Source organism: Kogia breviceps, chromosome 2 (genome assembly GCF_026419965.1).
Source record: "Kogia breviceps isolate mKogBre1 chromosome 2, mKogBre1 haplotype 1, whole genome shotgun sequence".
NCBI lineage: Eukaryota > Metazoa > Chordata > Mammalia > Artiodactyla > Physeteridae > Kogia > Kogia breviceps.
Genome location: NC_081311.1, coordinates 130,070,125 through 130,092,486, shown reverse-complemented (window position 1 = coordinate 130,092,486; position 22,362 = coordinate 130,070,125). Strand labels below are relative to the sequence as shown.

Sequence of the window (22,362 nt, the reverse complement as noted above, 5' to 3'; positions counted from 1 at the left end):
GCAAAGTCCCTTCAATTCGAAGCTGGGTTGGCAGAGCCCTAAGCCGCCCTGCCTTCAACACCTCGCTCATTAAATACCTCATTCGTGACACTCCCGGCCCGCCCCGGAGGACCCTCCTCAACCCCGTCGAAGAGGAGGAAGCCAAAGGCCAACAGGGCTCAAGCGCCGTGCCCTCACCCGCCGCACGTCCACACGGAAGACGCACAGCCTGCCCCCTCCACCCTTCACAAACTCCAACACGGGACGAAAGGCCACCGGCAGAGGAGGCCTGTGCCCGGCTCCCCTTAGTACCCACGGTCCCGGATCAAGCTCCTCCGCCCCGCTTCTGAAAGGAAGGAGGCGGCCTCAGCGTCCCCAGGCCAGCACTTCGTTTCCTCCCCTCCCCCACCCGCGGCCTTTAGAACCCCCCTCCCCAAGAGGGAGAAGCCCGAGCTCCGCAGCTTATTACCCTGCTCCAGAGCTGGCACTGAAGAGGGCGCGTCCCGCTCCCAGCGATGCCACCGCCGCCTTCCTCCTCGGAGTTCGAGGCCTCTACCAGGGGCAGAAGAGGAGGCCGCGAAGCACAATGGCGTCCGCCCGACTCCCGGGTCCGGCGCAGAAGCAGCCACCACCGTTAAATGCCCCTCCCTTCTCCTTCCTCCACTTCGCGGACTCCTCCGACCTCTCGCGAGAGTGGTGGAGCTGAGCGGATCCGAGAGCTGCGGGCGGGCTCGACGTACCCCACCGCGGGGTGGTGCTCTGACTGCGGCAACCGTTGAAGGGCTGCCTCCGGGGAGGCAGCGAGGCGCCACCGGTAAGCAGCTGCGGCTGGTCGGCCGTCGGGCTGGTGGCTGGGCCGGCGAGTGTGCGGGCCTCGGGAGCGGGGCGCTGGAGGCCCGGCCGTGGTTGGCCGCCGTCGCCTGCCTGGTGAAGGGCTCAGATCCAGCCCTGCCTCTCCCCAGCGCCCAAGTCCGCGCCACAGTCTCTTGCCCTCTCCGGCAAACCTACAAGGCCCACTGCTCGAAATACCGCCCTTTTTTTTTTTTTTTTTTTTTTTTTGCGCTTGGTGAGTGGCGCAGTGAACGTTTATTGACTTGAATCAAACACTGCCTTTCCGACCTCCCCTCTTCCTATTCCCTCCCTGCTCGCCCTAGGTGGTGGCAGCGAGCTCTCCCCTTTAAAGGCTGGAGCTCATTTGTCTGGGACCTTTCGTTACTTGGGGTAATTCGGTGGTGGTGGTGGTGTACTTTTGCAGTCATGTCTTTTAAATCGTGATACTAATCTTTGGTAGTGTAGCTACAGATTTTTCAGTAAAAATGCATCCATTTGGAAACAGGGAGGAAAATTGTGAGGTAAATGGTCTGATGAGAATGAAACGAAACCTTCAAAGAGCTATAAATGTGTTGAACGAAGATGTAAGTGAATAGTAATGAATAAAAGGGAGTAGGTTAGAGGAAAAAGCCACAGTTTCTGTGGATTTAGGTGATACGTGGGTTTTGAATAATGTATCAAACATAAGTTCTTCACCAGTGAAGATAAGTTATTGAAACTTGGAGGCATACTGATGACACTTGATTTGTAAACTGACCTGTTTTATTGGGTTGTTTAAGCAATTCATTGGATCCAAATAATTTAAATAAATGAAGTATGAAGTTTATGTGTATTTCTTTGTTATTTCACTTGGAGGGTGTGCACTATCAGTATCAACTCTTTCTCTCTGTCTTGGGGACTAACGGACTGTCCATGCTTCACTATTGTAAATTGTAAAATATTAAAGATCATTATTATTTAAAGTTGGCACATAAATGCCAGTATAACTTTAAAAATGTGAGTTGAAGATTAACCATCTGGTGTGGGATAAAGTGAACAGAGATTAAGTTTGAGAAAATTAATTTACCCTGTATAGAAAACTGATTTTTTTCCCCCAGCCTGTTTGAGTGTACCTGTAGCAGATTAACCATCTGGTGTGGGATAAAGTGAACAGAGATTAAGTTTGAGAAAATTAATTTACCCTGTATAGAAAACTGATTTTTTTCCCCCAGCCTGTTTGAGTGTACCTGTAGCATTGTGGTTATGGGTATACACACCCTGAAGCACCAGACTGCATGGGTTCAAATCCCAGCCCAGCCTCTTACTACCTTTGTTGTCTTGAGCAATTCTTTAAGCTTGCCAAGCCCAGGTTTCCTGTAAGACGGAGTTAATAAGAATACCTATAACCCACAAAGTTGTTGAAAGGATTAAATGAGATAATGCATCAGTTCCTGGAACATAATAAGCATTCCATAATTGTTAGCTATTACATTCCTTGTAATAGGTCCCTTAAACATCTTCTGAAGTACATTCTACGCTAGGAGGAATGACTACACTATTTTCCTGAGCTATGGCAGTCTGACCTGGTAAAGGTAACTTCTCTACAGAAACCCCAAACCTGGCAAGGATGGTTCAGATTTTGGCAGATTGTCGCTTCATCCCCACCCAATGCTGATAATATCAGCAGAGGTGAGTGTGGCACCAATTTCCTATGCTAAACAGAACTTCCAAATTAGTTTCTTGTTGATGCTAGTAAGTAAAGACCACTAATAAGTATTTTTTTAAGAATTATTAGTTGATATTGTTTTTAAATGTACTTTCTCTGATTTGAGTTTCCAGATAATTATCATTATCAGCAAATTATTACTAAGATTTTCTACATTAAAGACAGTTGATAACAGATTGTAGATACAAATAGGTATGATAGTGACTATATTTTCTGAACTTAAAATCAGAACCAATGATTTGATGGCAAATTATTTGAAATTAGAACTGTTCTGACCAATTTAGACCCTGCAGTTGCCTTTTTTTGCACAGAGTTCCCCCACTTGACCTTCCTTTGCTGAACTTTTTTTATGCTTATGACCAACTCTGACATACCTTTTTGTATCTATTTGTTCACCTCTTGCCACACCAACCCATTAGTTTCCATTTTCGAACTTGGCTTCTCTAAATTAAGGTCTTCTTTACTATTATTAATTTATCCCCTTTTACTTTATAAATTTGTCTGTCATTTGGCCATGATCATAACAACCCTTTACTCTTATGCTTAAGAATTTCTTCAATTACCTTGTAGGTTAGAATTCTCTTTCAGATATTGAATTTCAAAGTTCCTGTTTGTTTTCCCCACATTTTAACATTCACAACCTAACCTTCCAAGAAGCTTCTCTATGGTAAGGGTAATTTTATAGATATTCTCCACTTTGCATAAATGATGTGATCTTGAAAAGATGTGATTATATTTGTGTTTTGTAAATCAAGTTATTTGAAATGTAGGTTATTTCTTAAACTTTTGAGGAACAGCAGGTAATACCTGGGATGAAATAAGAGTGCTTATTGGGAGGGGTCCCTAAGTTGAAAACAAAGGATGCCAATTCTTCTTAAATGGGAGTTTTATTCATCTCTGGAGAAGGGAACCTTGTGGCATAAACCAAATTGAGGCTCTACTATTTAAAGTTATAGATAACTTTAAGTATATGGTACTTATTATTATTGAAAAATAGCTGTAGATTGAAGACTCTGTCTTCAAAGGAATATGTTACTTAAAAGGTCCTTTGCTTTAAATCTTTGATGTAAAAAATTCTTTTTATTCCAAAAATAATAAACCCCTGATTTAGTGAATTTTAATTTTCCCCTTATCAAGTTCAATTGAAAGGTGCACCATTTAATAGGTGAGCATCCAAGGCATGCTGTTGGTTGACTTCTGTTGGATTAGAAGCAATAACTTTCAATCCCTAAAGCCAATAGGTAAAACAATATAAAAACAAATAAAAAGAATACCATCTTGAAGCCTTCTCTGAGAAACTCTTTCTTACACTTAAGCTATGGTCTAGATCTCACTGGTTCTAGGAAAATCATTCCAGCTCACATTGCTGCTCCAGAACATCAGGCCTGGTCAGGAACAATTCTCAGCTTATGGAGCACTTGGAATCCATGTGTGAAACACCTTTCACACTGCCTGAAACATGGAGTTTTTAATAAAAGCAACTATCTTTTATTATCGATAGTACTAAAGGTTGGAAAACTATGGTACAAGGCCAAATGTGATCCACTACCTGTTACTGTAAATAGTTTTATTGGAACACAGCCAGGTCCATTAATTTATGTAGTCTTATCTGCGTATGTCAGGGTTCTCCACAGAAACAGAACCAATAGTATGTGATACCTAACTATCTATCTACCTGTCTACCTATCTATCTATCTATCTATCTACAATTACTATACATAATATCTTCACTACAATGCCTAAATTAACATATGATTAAATAACTCAATACTCTGGCCTCCCCAATTTAACCACAAAATTAACCATCGAAGTCTATGACTGCTTTTGCCTACAGCGGCAGAGATGAGTAGCTGTGATAAAGATGATATGGCCCAGAAAGCCTAAAATATTTACTATTTGGTTTTTTCGTAGAAAGTTTTTTGACCTCTGGAATAAACCATAAAACCAGATTGAAGTGAACCCTGTTCCTTTAATGCTGTGAAAACGAACACATACATAACAACTTCAGATTGATAATAATCAAGGACTATGCTCGGCCTCCATGGCCACTTTGGACTATATTTTGTGAGAATGCAAGCAGAAGAGCATCTAAATACTGATATGAATTCCTTGGATATGCCCTCTGGCAAGTTTGGTTGCAACGTCCTTTTTAATCTTAATTTTTTTTTCATGTCTACATTTGTGTACAATTTTATAACAATGGATGTATGTGATTACATCGTACATGCTAGCTATTTTAGTATAGGATGGTTCTTTTGCTTTTTCCCCCTTTTCCTTTTCTTTTTTTTCTCTTTTCTTCCCTTATAATTTCCTTTTTAATTTGGCTCTTTTACCCATATTTACTACTCCATAAACATTCTTGAAAAATTAGTATCCTGCATTTTTTTTCTGTAGTCATACAATGTTGAAGGAATAGTCATTTAACACACACACACACAGAGAAATACTCATATAGAGATTTTTTTTACCATTTATTTTATAAAACAGCATCGAATTTCAATGTGCATATTCATCTTAATTTTTCAATCAAAAGTACCTTTTTCTCTAAATCCCTATTTATGTTGATTATTTATCCTTTCATTTCTTTTTTTAAAATACATTTATTTATTTATTTATTTTTGGCTGTGTAGGGTCTTTGTTGTTGTGCCCGGGCTTTCCCTAGTTGCAATGAGCCGGGGCTACTCTTCGTTGCAGTGCACAGGTTTCTCACTGTCGTGGCTTCTCTTGCTGTGGAGCACAGGCTCTAGGTATGAGGGCTTCAGTAGTTATGGCTTGCAGGCTCTAGAGCACAGGCTCAGTAGTTGTGGCACATGGGCTTAGTTGCTCTATGGCATGTGGGATCTTCCCAGACCAGGGCTCGAAACCGTTTCCCCTGCATTGGCAGGCGGATTCTTAACCACTGCACCACCAAGAAAGTCCTATCCTTTCTTTTTGATGTCATAGATATTACTACTCTGTCCTTCCTTCACAGTGTTTTTTCAACTCTATCATCTGTCTGTTGACTTGCCATTTATTATCTTTTGCTATAGATATGTTCATATGGTAAAATGTGTCTGTGATTTCTTTTTTAACTTTTGGGTTTGTAGCTTAGCTTAAAAAGTATTACCTATCCCTAGATTGTACCATGTAATATCATAGATGTTTCTAGACTATGTTTAATTAAACTCAAATTAATGTTTATATATGGAATAAGATAATAGGATCTAATTTTATTTTCTTCTCAGTGGATAGCCAGTTTTGCCAGTAGCATTTCTTAAATAATCTATTCTTTGTGATTAGAAAGACTACTTTTGTTATACATTGACTTTTCAGATTTCTACTGGATTTATTTCTGGATTTTCTATTTTGAAAATAGAACTATTCAGAACTATAAACTAAACAGAACTATTCAGAACTATAGTTTATAGTTCTAAATATTGTTTTGCTCCCTTTTGAATCTTTTTCATATATCAATACTGTTCTGTATTTCTGTCACCTCCCTATTCAATTATAAGGAATGGTAACTATTTCCTTCAGAATCACCCAGTATACTTAACCAGCTTTGCATTATACAGTGCATGTTATACTACCAAACAGCCTAAGAATTATCTTAATTTCTTTTCCCACTATTCTTGTTTCCTTTTCTCAGCAGTTTGCTAAAGCCATTGAATATACTTCAGTAATCTATACTCATCAATACTTTTGTATATCATAATAATTTTTTAAAAAACTATATACCTACACACATACATACTATTCAGTTTCTTAAATCACCCTGTTCTCTATCCCAGAGTCCAACCTAAGTTTTTTACCATGGAGCCTTAGTCACTCTTGACAAGTTGGCTATTTGTACCATGGGCAATATAGAAGAAATCCTACATTTTTCTTTATTATGTCATCATAAAAGGTATGAAAATGGTGATGTGCTTTAAATCTTTCATGTAGGTTTAATGTTTGTAATTCTTAGCTTTAGCACATCACACAAACGTGGTGGTTGTTGATTTTGTTGTGGTTTGAATATTCTCTTCAAAGCTAAGAACTCTGTACTTTAATTAATTATATTTTAATCCAGTTTTTAGAAGATATTAATTCAGTACTTTTTATGTTTTGTTTGCATACTGTTAATTTTGCCTAAATTTGTGGGAAGGCTTTTCTCAGGAAAGTGATTGTTTCATTGTTTTCAAGTCCATTTAGTAAGATATTTTTAAATCTTATGAACTTTATCTCAAATAGTTACTTGAATTGAAAGTTTTGGGCATGTGTTTGCATATTAGTATCATGGGATTTGAATGAAAATATAAAATATAATTTTAATGAATATTTGGTTTCCTTTATGTCTTTTAACAGTCTTATAAATAAATTGATATTACCATTTTGTTAGACTTCCTTAGGTTGTTTGAAAATCAAATGTTTATCTGATACCTTAATTTTATTACTAGTCATAGTAATACAGATTGCTAGAATACTTCTAAAATACAATTATTTTGTGAAGTTGTATATCAGGATTTTAATAGGCCTTATTAATAACTTTTTATCTGAAGAAATAAGATATTAATCAAAGTACAGCATTAAAAATTAATTGAGTAGATGAAAATATGTATCTAAAAAGTTTGGGAAAAGAATTTAATGTTAAATTTAAATAATTCTTATTGATAATGTCCAGAAAGGAAAATGTTAGTATTTAGTCTTACCTGTGCTTGGAAGAAAGCCACATAGAAACTATTACCATTTCTTCTCTTTATTGAAAGAAAAATGTATACAAAGAAGTAAATATTACTATAAAACTTCTAAATGAACCAAAGTAGGAGAAAAGCAACTCTTAGACATTGATAGAAGTGTTGCCCTATTTAGAAGATTTTTCTTGCTATCAGAACCACATTTGGAATTTAAGCTTTGTTCACAGCAAAATTGGCACAGACTATCTTTGCAATACTACTAACTTACTATTACTTTTTTTAAATTTGGCTGTGTCAAGTCTTAGTTGTGGCACTCAGGATCTTCGTTGTAGCACGTGGGATCTCTTGTTGCAGTGTGCAGGCTTCTCTCTAGTTGTGGCACGCAGGCTCTAGAGCGCGTGGGCTCAGTAGTCGCAGTGTGTGAGCTCCCTAGATGTGGCAGGTGGGCTCCAGAGCACACGGGCTCAGTAGTTGCCACACGTGGGCTCTCTAGTTGTGGTGCATGGGCGCTAGAGTGTGCGGGTTCAATATTTGCAGCACGCAGGCTTAGTTATCCCACAGCATGTGGGATCATAGTTCCTCAGCAAGGGATTGAACCTGCATCTGCTGCACTGGAAGGCGGATTCTTAACCACTGGACCACCAGGGAAGTCCCATTCATTCCTTACTTATTTTATGCAAGAAAAGAATGTGTCATGGAAAAGAAATGAACAAAAATTATTAATATAAGGTAGATGAAAAAATTCTTTTTAAGACAAATAGAATGTGAAGTTGATTTTTAGAATACAGATAGAATTATTAAAAAATTTTTAAGTAGTAGTAAGAAAACATTTCCCCTTTTTCCTGAATTAAAAAAAATATATTTTGAATTTAGCATTCCATCACCTCCTGCAGATGAATGAGTTAATTACCTTTATATATAAAAAATCAAATGACTCAGGTCTCCAGTCCTTAAGAATGGGACCGTGTATTTCTGTTAAAAATCAAGGAATAGTGGTTCCAGTTTCCACTTTCACATAAGGAGCCTGGAAGTCCTCCGTCTACCTTAACAACAAGTAAAAAGCTGAACAGACTGAAAAATCAATAACTCTTTTTGGATCCATAAGAGAGGGGAGAACAGAGGCAAACCTCTACCCCCACGACTGGATAAACAGACAGGCATTTGAATACAGGGAGTTGTGGTTTATGGGAGGAGAGACTCAAGAACTCAAATCACCACAGGAAACAGGGCCAAGTAGGAAAACCGGAACTGTAATTGATGAATTGCTGGAGGCTCAGTGTGGACAACTCTAAGAGTTTAAACTCCAGGGAGACCCAGTCACAGGGAGGGCCCCACAGTATTGTGAGGTTTACCTCCAGGAGCTCAACCAGATTTCCACAATAAATATCCAAGAAAAGTTCCATCAAGCTTCTGGCAGGGAGAGAGGAAAAGGAACCATTTTGAAATACACCACAGCATTCTGTTCTTTTTTTTTTTTCTTACAAGTATCCATTCTTTTTTTTTTTTTAACATCTTTATTGGAGTATAATTGCTTTACAATGTTGTATTAGTTTTTGCTATATAACAAAGTGAATCAACCATATGCATACATATATCCCCATATCCCCTCCCTCTTGCATTCTATTCTTAACAAACCCTGCCCTCATGGGAAACTAGTTAATTACAGCCTAACCTGCTGAGGTATTATCAGAGCCTAAGTAACCTTGGGAAGAGAAATAAACAACTCTAGCCATTTTGCCCCACCTAAGGGGATAGAAAAAAACTAAGAAACTCTTGTGAAGTTCATAGTCCAGAGGCATAAGCTCACTAAAAGACTGAGACCTAATCATGGGACTGTAGAATGCTTCCCATCCCCCCCATGCCTTACCACTACATTAATAAAGGCCTATTTATGGCAGTTCCTTTTACTCAGTATATTGTGTCTGGCTATCAAGAAAAAATTACAAGGCATACCAAAAGGTGAAAAGCATAATTTGAAGAGACAGAGCAAGCATCAGAACCAGACATAGCAGAGATGCTGGAATTACCAGTACAGGAATCTAAAACAACTATGATTAATATGCTAAAGACTCTAATGGATGAAGTAGACAGTATGCAAAAACAGCTGAGCAGTGTAAGAAGAGACATGGAAATCCTAAGAAAGAACCAAAAAGAAGTGCTAGAAATAGAAAACACTGTAACAGAGATGAAGAATGTCTTTCATGAATTTATTAATAGACTGGATATATGGCTGAGAAGAGAATCTCTGAGCTAGAGGATATATCAGTAGAACCCTTCAGAACTAAACATCAAAGAGAACAAAGACTTAAAAAAAAAAAAACAAAAAAAAAAACAGAATATCCAAGTGTTACCTGAAAATGTGTTCACTCTTGGTGGGTGTCAAGCCAAAAGACACAACCAAGCCAAAAATAGGGAGAATGAAGATTTATTACTTGCAGCAAGTAAGGAGAACACCGGAGATCCTTCCCAAAGTAGTATTTCCCCAACAGCAAAATTGGGGAATTTTTAAGCTAAGGGTACATACATATTCATGAATGGACTTGAGCAGGAGAATTCAGCATAGATTTGAGGCAAAGGTTGACAGAGTCTAAGCTTTAGTTGATTGAGGTCACAAGGGTCAGAAAGAATCTGAAAAAGAATAGATATATTGTACATGTATAACTAAATCACTTTGCTGTACACCTGAAACTAACACAATGTAAATCAACTATACTCCAATATAAAATAAAAATTTTTTAAAAAGAGAGAATGTAGAGTCCCCCAGATGTGAGATTTTTGAACATGTTATTTAACTCTATCTAGAAAAGACGAAAGCATCAGTTTTATATAAATTTCATAGGAAGAAACAAAAAATTAGCAGTAAATAAAGACTTTTTGAGTCATTTTTTTCTAGTAGAACATTGTCATATTATCTCAATATTTCTGATTTTTTTTTTTTTCAGTACGTGGGCCTCTCACTGTTGTGGCCTCTCCCATTGTGGAGCACAGGCTCCGGACATGCAGGCTCAGCAGCCATGGCTCACGGGCCCAGCCGCTCTGCGGCACGTGGGCTCTTCCCGGACCGGGGCACGAACCCGTGTCCCGTGCATTGGCAGGCGGATTCTCAACCACTGCGCCACCAGGGAAGCCCCCCTCTTAAATATTTTAATAAAATAAAAGTTTGTTAATAAAATAATAAATTCTGATGGATAAGATATACATTATATTATTTTTTTTTTTTAAAGAAAAGGTCAGCATCATCATCCCTTAAGTTCCAATTGATCTAGTGGTTGAGCACTTTAGGCTAATCTTTACCATTGAAACAGAATTGGGAGTCTTTACAGCAGTTATATATTCTTTGCTATTGTTACTTCTCTTGCCTGATAACAGTTTGTTCCTGCGTTCTTTTGTTCCCTTAAGATCATTAATTACTGAGACCTGTTCAAGTTCAAACACTGTGGCCAGGATTAGATCACAAAATGGCCTAGGCTAAAAATGTCTTCCCTTATGTCAAGAAAGCCATGCCTGGTTCTCTTTCTCCAGGGACCCTCCACCCTATCTGCTTACACAAAGATTGTGGGACAACTAGAAAAGGTTTAACATAAGTGTAATGTGACTATCAGAAGAAAGAAAGGAACAGAAGAACTATTTGAAACAAAAATGACTGAGAATTTCCCCCAAATTAATGTTAGACACCTAACCACAGATCCAGGGAGCTCAGAGAACACCAAGCAGGGTAAATATCCCCAAAACTGTACCTTAGCATATCACTTTCAAATAAATAAAATCAAAGATAAAGAAAAACATCCTGAAAGAGGACAGAGTTAAAAAACACCTTACCTATAAAGGAACAAAATAAGAATTACATCCAACACCTCCTCAGAAACCATGCAAACAAGAAGAGTGTGGACTGAAATATTTAAACTGTTGGGAGAAAAGAAACCACCAACCTATAATTCTATATCATGTGAAATTACCTTCAAAACTGAAGGGAAAATTGACAAACAAAAATTGAGAGAATTTGTTGCCAGTAGACCTGCCTTGCCAAAAAAACACAAAAAAAGTTCTTTACAGAGAAGGAAATTAATGTAGTTCAGAAACAGACCTACATAAAGAAAGGAAGAACATCAAAAGAAGGAAAAAGTGATGATAAAATAAGAACTTTTATCTTCCTTATTCTTAATTGAACTAACAGTAGTTTATTCAAAATAATAATACCAAAAATATATGCAACTATGTATATGTTTTATATATGTGTGTATATATACTTAAGTATTCTCATATATAAGTGAAATGAATAACAGCAATAATATAAGGAATAGGAGGAAGGAATTAGACTTATTTTGTTATTATGAGGTATACTACATGTGAAGTGGTGTAGTGTTATTTGAAAGTGGATTTGGACTGTTGTAAATGTATATTGAAAACTAGAACAACCAATAAAAAAGCAAAAAATGAGGTATAACAGATATGCTAAGAAAGTAGAGAAAGTGGAATCATATAAGTGCTCATTTAACACCATAAGAGGGAAAAAAAGGAAGAAAAGCCCATAAAACTAAGTTCTGTAGGTATTTATAACAAAAAGAAAATAAAACCACAGAGGCAGATAGGAGAATACTGTGAACAGTTATATGCCAACAAATTAGACAACCTAGAAGAAATGGACAAGTTTCTAGAAACATACAGCTTATCATAACTGAATCAAGAAGAAATAGATAATTTGAACTGACCATACTAGAAGTAAAATGGAATCTGTAATTTTAAAACTTCTTCAAATGACAGTCCAGGACTGCATGGCTTCACTGGGGAATTCCACTAAATAAACAAAGAACTTATACCTATTCTTCTCAAACTCTTCCAAAAGATTGAAGAGGAGGGAACACTCCCAAAGTCATTCTATGAAGCCACCATCACCCTGATACCAAAACCAGACAGAGACACTACCCGAAAAGAAAATTACAAGCCAATATCTTTGGTGAATATAGATGCAAAAATCCTCAACATAATTTTAGCAAACTGAATCCAACAACAAATAAAAAGGATCATACACCATGATCAAGTTGGTTTCATTCCAGGGTCACAAAGATGGATTAGCATATGCAAATCAATCAATTTGATATACCACATTAACAAAAGAAAAGACAAAAACCACATGATCTTCTCAATAGATGCAGAAAATCATTTAATAAAATTCAACAACAACAAAAATCAACATTTATTCATGATAAAAACTCTTGCCAAATTGGGTATAGCTGGAACATATCTCAACATAATAAAAGCCATTTATGACAAACCCACAACCAACATAATACTAAGCAAAAAGCTGAAAGTCTTCCCACTAAATTCTGGAACAAGACAAGGATGCCCATTCTCACCACATCTATTAAACATAGTATTGGAAGTCCTAGCCACAGCAATAAGAAAGAAAAAGAAATAAAAGCATCCAAATTGGAAGGGAAGAGTAAAATTGTCATTATGTGCAGATGACATGCTGTATAGAAAACCCTGAAGACTCCACACGAAAACTATTAGAACTGATAAATGAATTAAGCAAGGTAGCAGGATACAAGATTAATATACAGAAATCTGTTGCATTTCTTACACTAATAATGTAATATCAGAAAGAGAAAGTTAAATAAAATTATTTAAAATTGCATGAAAAAATACCTAGGAATAAATCTAACCAAGGAGGTGAAAGACTTGTATGCTTAGAACTATAAAACATAGGTAAAGGAAATTGAAGAGGATTCAAGGAAGTAGAAAGATAGCCCATGCTCTTGGATTGGAAGAATTAATAGAATTAAAATGGCTATACTACCCAAAGCTATCTACAGATTTAATGCGATCCCTATCAAATTACCCATAACATTTTTCACAGAACTAGAACAAATAGTCCTAAAATTTATATGGAACCACAAAAGACAGAATTGCCAAAGCAATCCTGAGGAAAAAGAACAAAGCTGGAGGCATAACCCTTCCAGACTTTAGACAATACTACAAAGCTACAGTAAACAAAACAGTGTGGTGTTGGGACAAAAACAGGCATATAGATCAATGGAACAGAAAAGAGAGCCCCAAAATAAACCCACACATTTACAGTCAATTACTCTTGAACAAAGGAGGCAAGAATATACAATGGAGAAAAGACAGTCTCTTCAGCAGTAGTGTTGGGAAAGCTGGACAGCTGCATGTAAATCAGTGAAGTTAGAACACTCCCTCACAACATACACAAAAATAAACTCAAAAGGCTTAAAAACTTAAATATAAGACACGTCACCATAAAGTTCCTAGAAGAGAACATAGGCAAAACAGTCTCTGACATAAATTGTAGCAATGTTTTCTTAGGTCAGTCTCCCAAAGCAATAGAAATAAGAGCAAAAATAGATGAAGAGGACCTAATCAAACTTAGAAGCTTTTGCACAGCAAGGAAACCATAAACAAAACAAAAAGACAGCCAGTGGACTGGGAGAAAATGTTTGCAAACAATGCGACCAACAAGGGCTTAATTTCCAAAATATACAAACAGCTCATACAACTCATTGACAGAAAAAAAAAACCAGACAATAAAAATATGGGCAGAAGGCCTAAATAGACATTTCTCCAAAGAAGACATACAGGTGGCCAAGAAGCACATGAAAAGCTGCTCAACATCACAAATTATTAGAGAAATGCAAATCAAAACTACAATGAGGTATCACCTCACACCAGTTACAATGGGCATCATCAGAAAAATCTACAAACAACAAATGCTGGAGAGGGTATGGAGAAAGGGGAACCCTCTTGCACTGTTGGTGGGAATGTAAATTGATACAGCTGCTATGGAAAACAATCTGGAGGCTCCTTAAAAAACTAAAAATAGAGTTGCTATATGATCCAGCAGTCCCATTCCTGGGCATATATTCAGAAAAGGTGAAAACTCTAATTGGAACAGATTCACACATCCCAATGTTCATAGCAGCACTATTTATAATAGCCAAGACATGGAAGCAGCCCAAGTGTCCATCAACAAATGAATGGATAAAGAAGATGAGATTACGTGTGTGTGTGTGTGTGTGTGTGTGTGTATATATATATATATATGTATATATATATATATATGGGGTGGGGAGAGAGTGATATATTACTCAGACATAAACAAGAGTGAAATAATGCCATTGCAGCTACATGGATAGACACAGAGATTATGAAGCTAAATGAAGTAAGTCAGACAGAGAAAGACAAATATTATATGCTCTCACTTATATGTGGAATCTAAAAAGAAGTACAAATTAATTTATTTACAAAACAGAAACAGACTCACAAGTATAGAAAACATATTTATGGTTACCAAAGGGGAAGGCGGAGAGGAATAAATTGGGAGTATGGAATTAACAGATGCACACTACCATATATAAAATAGATAATAAGATTTTACTGTATAGCACAGGGAACTATATTCAGTATCTTGTAATAAACTATAATGAAAGTTTTTTAAAAAGAGTGTGTGTGTGTGTGTGTGTGTGTGTGTGTGTATCTCTGAATCATCACTTTGCTGTACCTCTGAAACTAACAATATTGTAAATCAACTATACTTCCATTTAAAAAAAAAACACAAGAGGCAGAAAAAGAGTGGAGACAAAAATAGGAACAAAGAACAAGGGCAAAAAATATAAAACAGTAACAAATATAGTAGATATAAATCCAAATATATCAGTAACTATGTTTAATGTCAATGGTCTAAATGCATCAATTAAAAGACAGAGGTCATCACAGTGGATCAAAAAATAAGACCCAAGTATAAGTTGTCTACAAGAAACCACTTTAAAGATAATGAAACATACAGATTAAGAGTAAATGGATACACCTATCAGGGAGGACAGAGAAGGCTGGGCTGCTCCTCCCCAAGGTATTGTGACCCTTTGCCTGTAGCCCGAAAGGGACACACAGCCCTGTGATGGCCTGTGGCCACAGGGGCCCTGTTCTGCCCCCACTTTGGCCGTGGTGACATGACTGTGCCTCCTTTGTGTGCTAACTTATCCCATTACTACCTCGATATTCCCACTGATTTCCTTTCCTGTCAATTTCTTCAACTTTAAAATACTGTATTGAGAGCAGTTTCCTAAGTTACCCCGAATCCTGTTCAGAGCAGGGATGCTTCCTGAAGTCAAGATGGAGGGGAAACAGGTGCAGTTGGGGAAGGCTTCTGCTCCAGAAGTGAGTGGATGTGAAACAGCCCTGCTCCACATTGACTGATTTTGTCCTGCTACAGTTTAAAACTGAGGCATACTTGACATAATAAATGCACAGATTTTAAGTGTGTGGTTTGAGGGGCCATGACCAATGTCAACACACATGTAACCATCCCAACCAAGGCAGAGGTTAAAGATAAGAGATTTCGATCTTCAGTGATTTTTTTTTTTTTTTTTTTTTGGCTGCACTGTGCAGCTTGCAGGATCTTGGTTCCCTGACCAGGGATTGAACCCAGGCCCCGGGCAGTGAAAGCGAGGAGTCCTAACCTCTGGACCACCAGGGAATTCCCATATCTTCAGTGATTTTTTAAAAATTTCTGCTGATAAAATGCATGCCCATGGTAGAACACTCGGATTGTGCAGAGAAATCCAGGGCAGGATGTGGCAGGGCCCCGACCACACGGTTCCCAGATAAAGAGGCTGCCTGCCTTCCTGGCAACATCACACCACCCAGACAACCACTGCTAGCATTTCGGTGTATTTTCTTCTGTTTTTTTCTATGCACATATATACATATGTTAAAATTTTTTTCTATGCATACTTTTTTACATCTGACATCAGATCAAATTTAGTATTTAAAAACTTACTGTAGAATAAGCATTTCCATATATTGTAAAACATTGTGTAAATATGATTTTTGAGAAGGCTTTGGTGTTTACTTTGTGATATTTGATTCAGGTAGTGTTGATACGATAAAAAGTTGATGTTGAGAGAAAAAAAAAAGTAAATGGATAGAGAAAAACTGTGTTACCATGCTAACACTAATCAAAAGAAAGAAAGCAGGAGTTAGCTATTTTAATTTCAGACAAACTAGATTTCAAAGTAAGGAAAGTTATCAGTGATAAAGAAGAGGCTTACGTAAGTGATAAAGGATTCAATTCTCCAAGAAGATATAACAATTTTTAATGTGTATACATCTACTAACACAACATGAGACAAATGCTGATAGAACTGCAGGGAAGAGTAGATGAATTCACTATTATAGTTGGAGACTTCCACGTCCCTCTCTCAGAAATGAACAATCCAGCAGGCTGAAAATCAGTAAGGACTATTTGAACTCAACAACACCTTAAATCGACTGGATATAATTGATATCGATAGACTGCTTCATCCAAAACAGCAGAACTCACATTTATCTCAAGTTTAAATGGAACATTTACCAAGATAAACCACTTTCTGGGGGTATAAAACACACCTTAACAAATTTAAAAGACTAGAAATCATACAGTGCTGTGGTCTCAGACCATAATGGAATAAACTAGGAATCAATCACAGAAAGACAGCTAAAAAAATCCCAAAATATTTGGAGATTAAACAATACACTTCTAAATAATATATGGATCAAAGAAGAAATCTCAAAAGAAATTTAGAAATATTTTAAACTTAATGAAAACAACTTATTAAAATTTGTGGGATGCAGTGAAAACAGTGCTTAGAGGGAATTTTATCACATTGAAAGGAAGTATTAGAAGAAAAATCTAAAATGAATATTTCCACCTTAGGAAACTAGAAAAAGAACAAATTAAATTCAAAGTAAGCAGAAGTAAAGAAATAATAAGAACTAGGACAGAAATCAATGAAATTGATAAGTCTTTAGCCAGGCCAATTAGGAAAAAAAGAGAGGACCCAATTTACTAATATCACATGTGAAAGAGAGGACATCGCTACAGATTCCATGGGAATTGAAAGGATAGTAAAGGAATACTATAAACAACTCTGTGCCCACAAATTGGATGACCTGGATGGAATGGACCAATTCCTTTAAAGACACAATCTGTCAAAGCTCACACACAAAGAAATAGATAAAACCTGAATAGGCCTATATCTATTAAAGAAATTGAGTCAATAGTCCATAACAATTCCAAAACAGAAAGCATCAGGCCCACGTGGGTTCACTGTTAATTCTACCAAACATTTAAGAAGAAATTAAACCAATTATCTACAGTCTCTTTCAGAGAATAGAAAGAGAAGGAATACTTTTTTTTTTAACTTGACTCTAATTTGAGTCAGCTTACACTTACACATATAATCAAATATTAAATTAACTTAATTATCAAAAAAAGATAATTAGAAGAAACAAGAGACCACAGAGAAACAGGCACTCTCATATTGTAGGTGGGAGTATGAAATGTTACAGTCCCTACAAAGGGGGATTTGGAATTCTAGATGAATTTACCACTCAGACCTCAAAAAAATCCACTTCTAGGAATATATCTTGAAAATACACCTGCATCCATGAGAAGTAGCATATGCATAAGTGTATTAATTATCTATTGCTGCATCACAAATACACTTACCAATCGTCTCAGTTTGCCGAGGACTGTGGATTTTACTGAAACTCATAACTTTCAGTGCTCAAACTAGAACAGTCCCAGGCAAACACAGACTGTTGTTCATCCTAAAAACAAATTGTCCTAAATTTTTTTTAAACTAATTTTTTTATACAGCAGGTTCTTATTAGTCATCAATTTTATACAAATCAGTGTATACATGTCAATCCCAATCGCCCAATTCATCACACCACCACCACCAGCCCCCTGCCTCTTTCCCTCCTTGGTGTCCATACGTTTGTTCTCTACATCTGTGTCTCAATTTCTGCCCTGCAAACCTGTTCATCTGTACCATTTTTCTAGGTTCCACATATATGCGTTAATATACGATATTTGTTTTCTTCTTTCTGACTGACTTCACTGTGTATGACACTCTCTAGATCCATCTACATCTCAACAAATGACCCAATTTCGTTCCTTTTTATGGCTGAATAATATTCCATTGTATATATGTACCACATATTCTTTAACCATTTGTCTGTCGATGGGCATTTAGGTTGCTCCCATGACCTGGCTATTGTTAATAGTGCTGCAATGAACATTGGGGTGCATGTGTCTTTTTGAATTACGGTTTTCTCTGGGTATATGCCCATTAGTGGGATTCCTGGGTCCCCAGGAATAGGGTTCCTTTTTAAAGAACCTCCATACTGTTCTCCATAGTGGCTGTATCAATTTACATTCCCACCAGCAGTGCAAGAGTGTTCCCTTTTCTCCACACCCTCTCCAGCATTTATTGTTTCTAGAGTTTCTGATGATGGCCAATCTGACCGGTGTGAGAAGATATCTCATTGTAGTTTTGATTTGCATTTCTCTAATGATTAATGATGTTGAGCATTCTTTCAAGTGTTTGTTGGCAACCTGTATATCTTCTTTGCAGAAATGTCTATTTAGTTCTTCTGCCCATTTTTGGATTGGGTTGTTTGTTTTTTTGTTATTGAGCTGCATGAGTTGCTTATAAATTGGGATATTAATCCTTTGTCAGTTGCTTCATTTGCAAATATTTTCTCCCATTCTGAGGGTTGTCTTTTGGTCTTGTTTATGGTATCCGTTGCTGTGCAAAAGCTTTTAAGTTTCATTAGGTCCCATTTGTTTATTTTTGTTTTTATTTCCATTACTCTAGGAGGTGGATCAAAAAAGATCTTGCTGTGATTTATGTCAAAGAGTGTTCTTCCTAGGTTTTCCTCTCAGACTTTTATAGTGTCCGGTCTTACATTTAGGTCTCTAATCCATTTTGAGTTTATTTTTGTGTATGGTGTTAGGGAGTGTTCTAATTTCATTCTTTTACATGTAGCTGTCCAGTTTTCCTAGCACCACTTATTGAAGAGACTGTCTTTTCTCCATTGTATATCCTTGCCTCCTTTGTTGTAGATTAGTTGACCGTAGGTGCGTGGATTTATCTCTGGGCTTTCTATCTTGTTGCATTGATCTATGTTTCTGTTTTTGTGCCAGTACCATATTTTCTTGATTACTTTAGCTTTGTAATATAGTCTGAAGTCAGGAAGTCTGATTCCTCCAACTCCATTTTTTTCCCTCGAGACTGCTTTGGCTATTAGGGGTCTTTTGTGTCTCCATACAGACCTTAAGAATTTTTGTTCTAGTTCCGTAAAAAATGCCATTGGTACTTGATAGGGATTGCATTGAATCTGTAGATTGCTTTGGGGAGTATAGTCATTTTCACAATATTGGTTCTTGCAATCCAAGAACATGTTATATCTCTCCACCTGTTGGTATCATCTTTAATTTCTTTCATCAGTGTCTTATAGTTTTCTGCATACAGGTCTTTTGTCTTCCTAGGTATTTTATTCTTTTTGTTGCAGTGGTAAATTTGAGTGTTTCCTTAATTTCTCTTTCAGATTTTTCATCATTAGTGTATAGGAATGTAAGAGATTTCTTTGCATTAATTTGTATCCTGCTACTTTACCAAATTCTGGTAGCGTCTTTAGGATTTTCTATGTATAGTATCATGTCATCTGCAAACAGTGACAGTTTTACTTCTTTTCCAATTTGTATTCCTTTTATTTCTTTTTCTCCTCTGATTGCCATGGCTAGGACTTCCAAAACTATGTTGAATAATAGTGGAGAGAGTGGACATCCTTGTTTTGTTCCTGATCTTAGGGGAAATGCTTTGAGTTTTTCACCATTGAGAATGATGTTTGCTGTGGGTTTGTGGTATATGGCCTTTATTATGTCGAGGTAGGTTCCCTCTATGCCCACTTTCTGGAGAGATTTTATCATAAATGGGTGCTGAATTTTGTCAAAAGCTTTTTCTGCACCTACTGAGATGATCATTTGGTTTTTATTCTTCAATTTGTTAATATGGTGTATCACATTGATTAATTTGCATATATTGAAGAATCCTTGCATCCCTGGGATAAATTCCACTTGATCATGGTGTATGATCCTTGTCATGTGTTGTTGAATTCTGTTTGCTAGTATTTTGTTGAGGATTTTTGCATCTATATCCATCAGTGATATTGGTCTGTAATTTTCTTTTTTTGTAGTATCTTTGTCTGGTTTTGGTAGCAGGGTGATGGTGGCCTCATAGAATGAGTTTGGGAGTGTTCCTTCCTCTGCAATTTTTTGGAAGAGTTTGAGAAGGATGGGTGTTAGCTTTTCTGTAAATGTTTGATAGAATTCACCTGTGAAGCCATCTGGTTCTGGACTTCTGTTTGTTGGAAGATTTTTAATCACAGTTTCAATTTCATTACTTGTGATTGGTCTGTTCATATTTTCTATTTCTTCCTGGTTCAGTCTTGGAAGGTTTTACCTTTCTAAGAATTTGTCCATTTCTTCCAGGTTATCCATTTTATTGGCATAGAGTTGCTTGTAGTAGTCTCTTAGAATGCTTTGTATTTCTGCGGTGTCTGTTGTAACTTCTCCTTTTTCATTTCTAATTTTATTGATTTGAGTCCTCTCCCTCTTTTTCTTGATGAGTCTGGCTAATGGTTTATCAATTTTGTTTATCTTCTCAAAGAACCAGCTTGTAGTTTTATTGATCTTTGCTATTGTTTTCTTTGTTTCTATTTCATTTATTTCTGCTCTGATCTTTGATTTCTTTCCTTCTGCTAACTTTGGGTTTTGTTTGTTCTTCAGTCTCTAGTTCCTTTAGGTGTAAGGTTAGATTGCTTATTTGAGATTTTTCATGTTTCTTGAGGTAGGCTTTTATAGCTATAAACTTCCCTCTTAAAACTGCTTTTGCTGCATCCCATAGGTTTTGGATCGTCGTGTTTTCATTGTCATTTGTCTCTAGGTATATTTTGATTTCTTCAGTGATCTCTTGGTTATTTAATAACGTATTGTTTAGCCTCCATGGGTTTGTGTTTTTTACGTTTTTTTCCCTGTAATTGATATCTAGTCTCATAGCATTGTGGTCAGAAAAGATGCTTTATATGATTTCAGTTTTCTTAAATTTACTGAGGCTTGATTCGTGACCCAAGATGTGATCTATCCTGGAGAATGTTCTGTGTGCACTTGAGAAGAAAGTGTAATGTGCTGTTTTTGGATGGAATGTCCTATAAATATCAGTTAAATCTATCTGGTCTATTGTGTCATTTAAAGCTTCTGTTTCCTTATTTATTTTCTGTTTGGATGATCTTAACTTACTCTGTGTGGCCAGCATTAACCAGGTAACAAAAGCAGACAAAGACATTACAAGAAAATGAAACCAGAGACCAATATCACTTAAGAACATACATGCAACAATTCTCAACAAAATATTAACAAACCAAATTTACAAAAGTATAAAAGTGTAAAAAGAATTATATATCATACCCAGTGGGATTTATCTCAGGTATGTACAGCTGTTTCAATGTTTAAAAATCAATTAATGCAATACATCACATCAACAGACTGAAAAAGGAAAACCACATGATCATGTTAATAGATGTTGAAAAAACATTTGACAAAATTCATCACCCATTCACGATAAAAACTCTCAGCAAACTAGGAATAGAGGGGGACATTCTCAACTTGATAAAGACTATCTACAAAAACCTTACAACTAACGTCATACTTAATGATGAAAAACTTGAAGCTTTCCCACTACAATCAGGTAGGAGGCAAGGATGTCTCCCTCTCACCACTCCTTTTCAACATTGTACTGGAACTCCTTGCTAATGCAATACAACGTTAAAAGGTATACAGATTGGTTCACAATGTATACGAATATCAAATCACTATGATGTACACTTTAAATATCTTACGATTTTATTTCAGTCATATCTAAATAAAGCTGAAATTTGAGGGGGAAAGGTATATAGTTTGACAAGGAAGACATAAAACTGCCTTTATTTGCAGATGACATGATTGTCTATGTAGAAAATCTGAAAGAATCAACAAAAGCTGGAAGAAATAAGCAATTATAGTAAGGATGCAGGATGCAAGGTTAATATACAAGTCAATTGCTTTCCTATATACTGATAATGAACAAGTGGAATCTGAAAGTAAAACTCAATACTATTTACATTAGCAACACCCAAAATTAAATACTTGGGTATAACTATAACAAAATATGTACAATATCTATAATAAGGAAAACTACAAAACTGTGGTAAATGAATCAAAGAACTAAATAAATGGAGAGAGATTCCATGTTCATGATTAGAATTAGTCAATATCGTCAAAATGTCAGTTCTTTCCAACTTGATCTGTGGATA

General features: G+C 36.6%; 2 protein-coding genes across 26 annotated transcripts in view; one reads left to right on the top strand and one right to left on the bottom strand.

Annotated features, from left to right (window-relative positions):
- The window catches only part of MARCHF7 (membrane associated ring-CH-type finger 7), a 48,069-nt gene extending 47,107 nt beyond the window's left edge, over positions 1–962 (bottom strand). For all 3 annotated transcript variants that reach the window (XM_059055356.2, XM_067026156.1, XM_067026155.1), the window contains exon 1: positions 449–962. The gene's annotated coding sequence lies outside the window, so the exon portion shown is untranslated. The remainder of the gene's footprint in view (positions 1–448) is intronic.
- BAZ2B (bromodomain adjacent to zinc finger domain 2B) overlaps positions 204–22,362 on the top strand; it is a 390,894-nt gene continuing 368,735 nt past the window's right edge. For all 23 annotated transcript variants that reach the window (XR_010839121.1, XR_010839120.1, XM_067026151.1 and 20 more), the window contains exon 1: positions 204–793. The gene's annotated coding sequence lies outside the window, so the exon portion shown is untranslated. The remainder of the gene's footprint in view (positions 794–22,362) is intronic.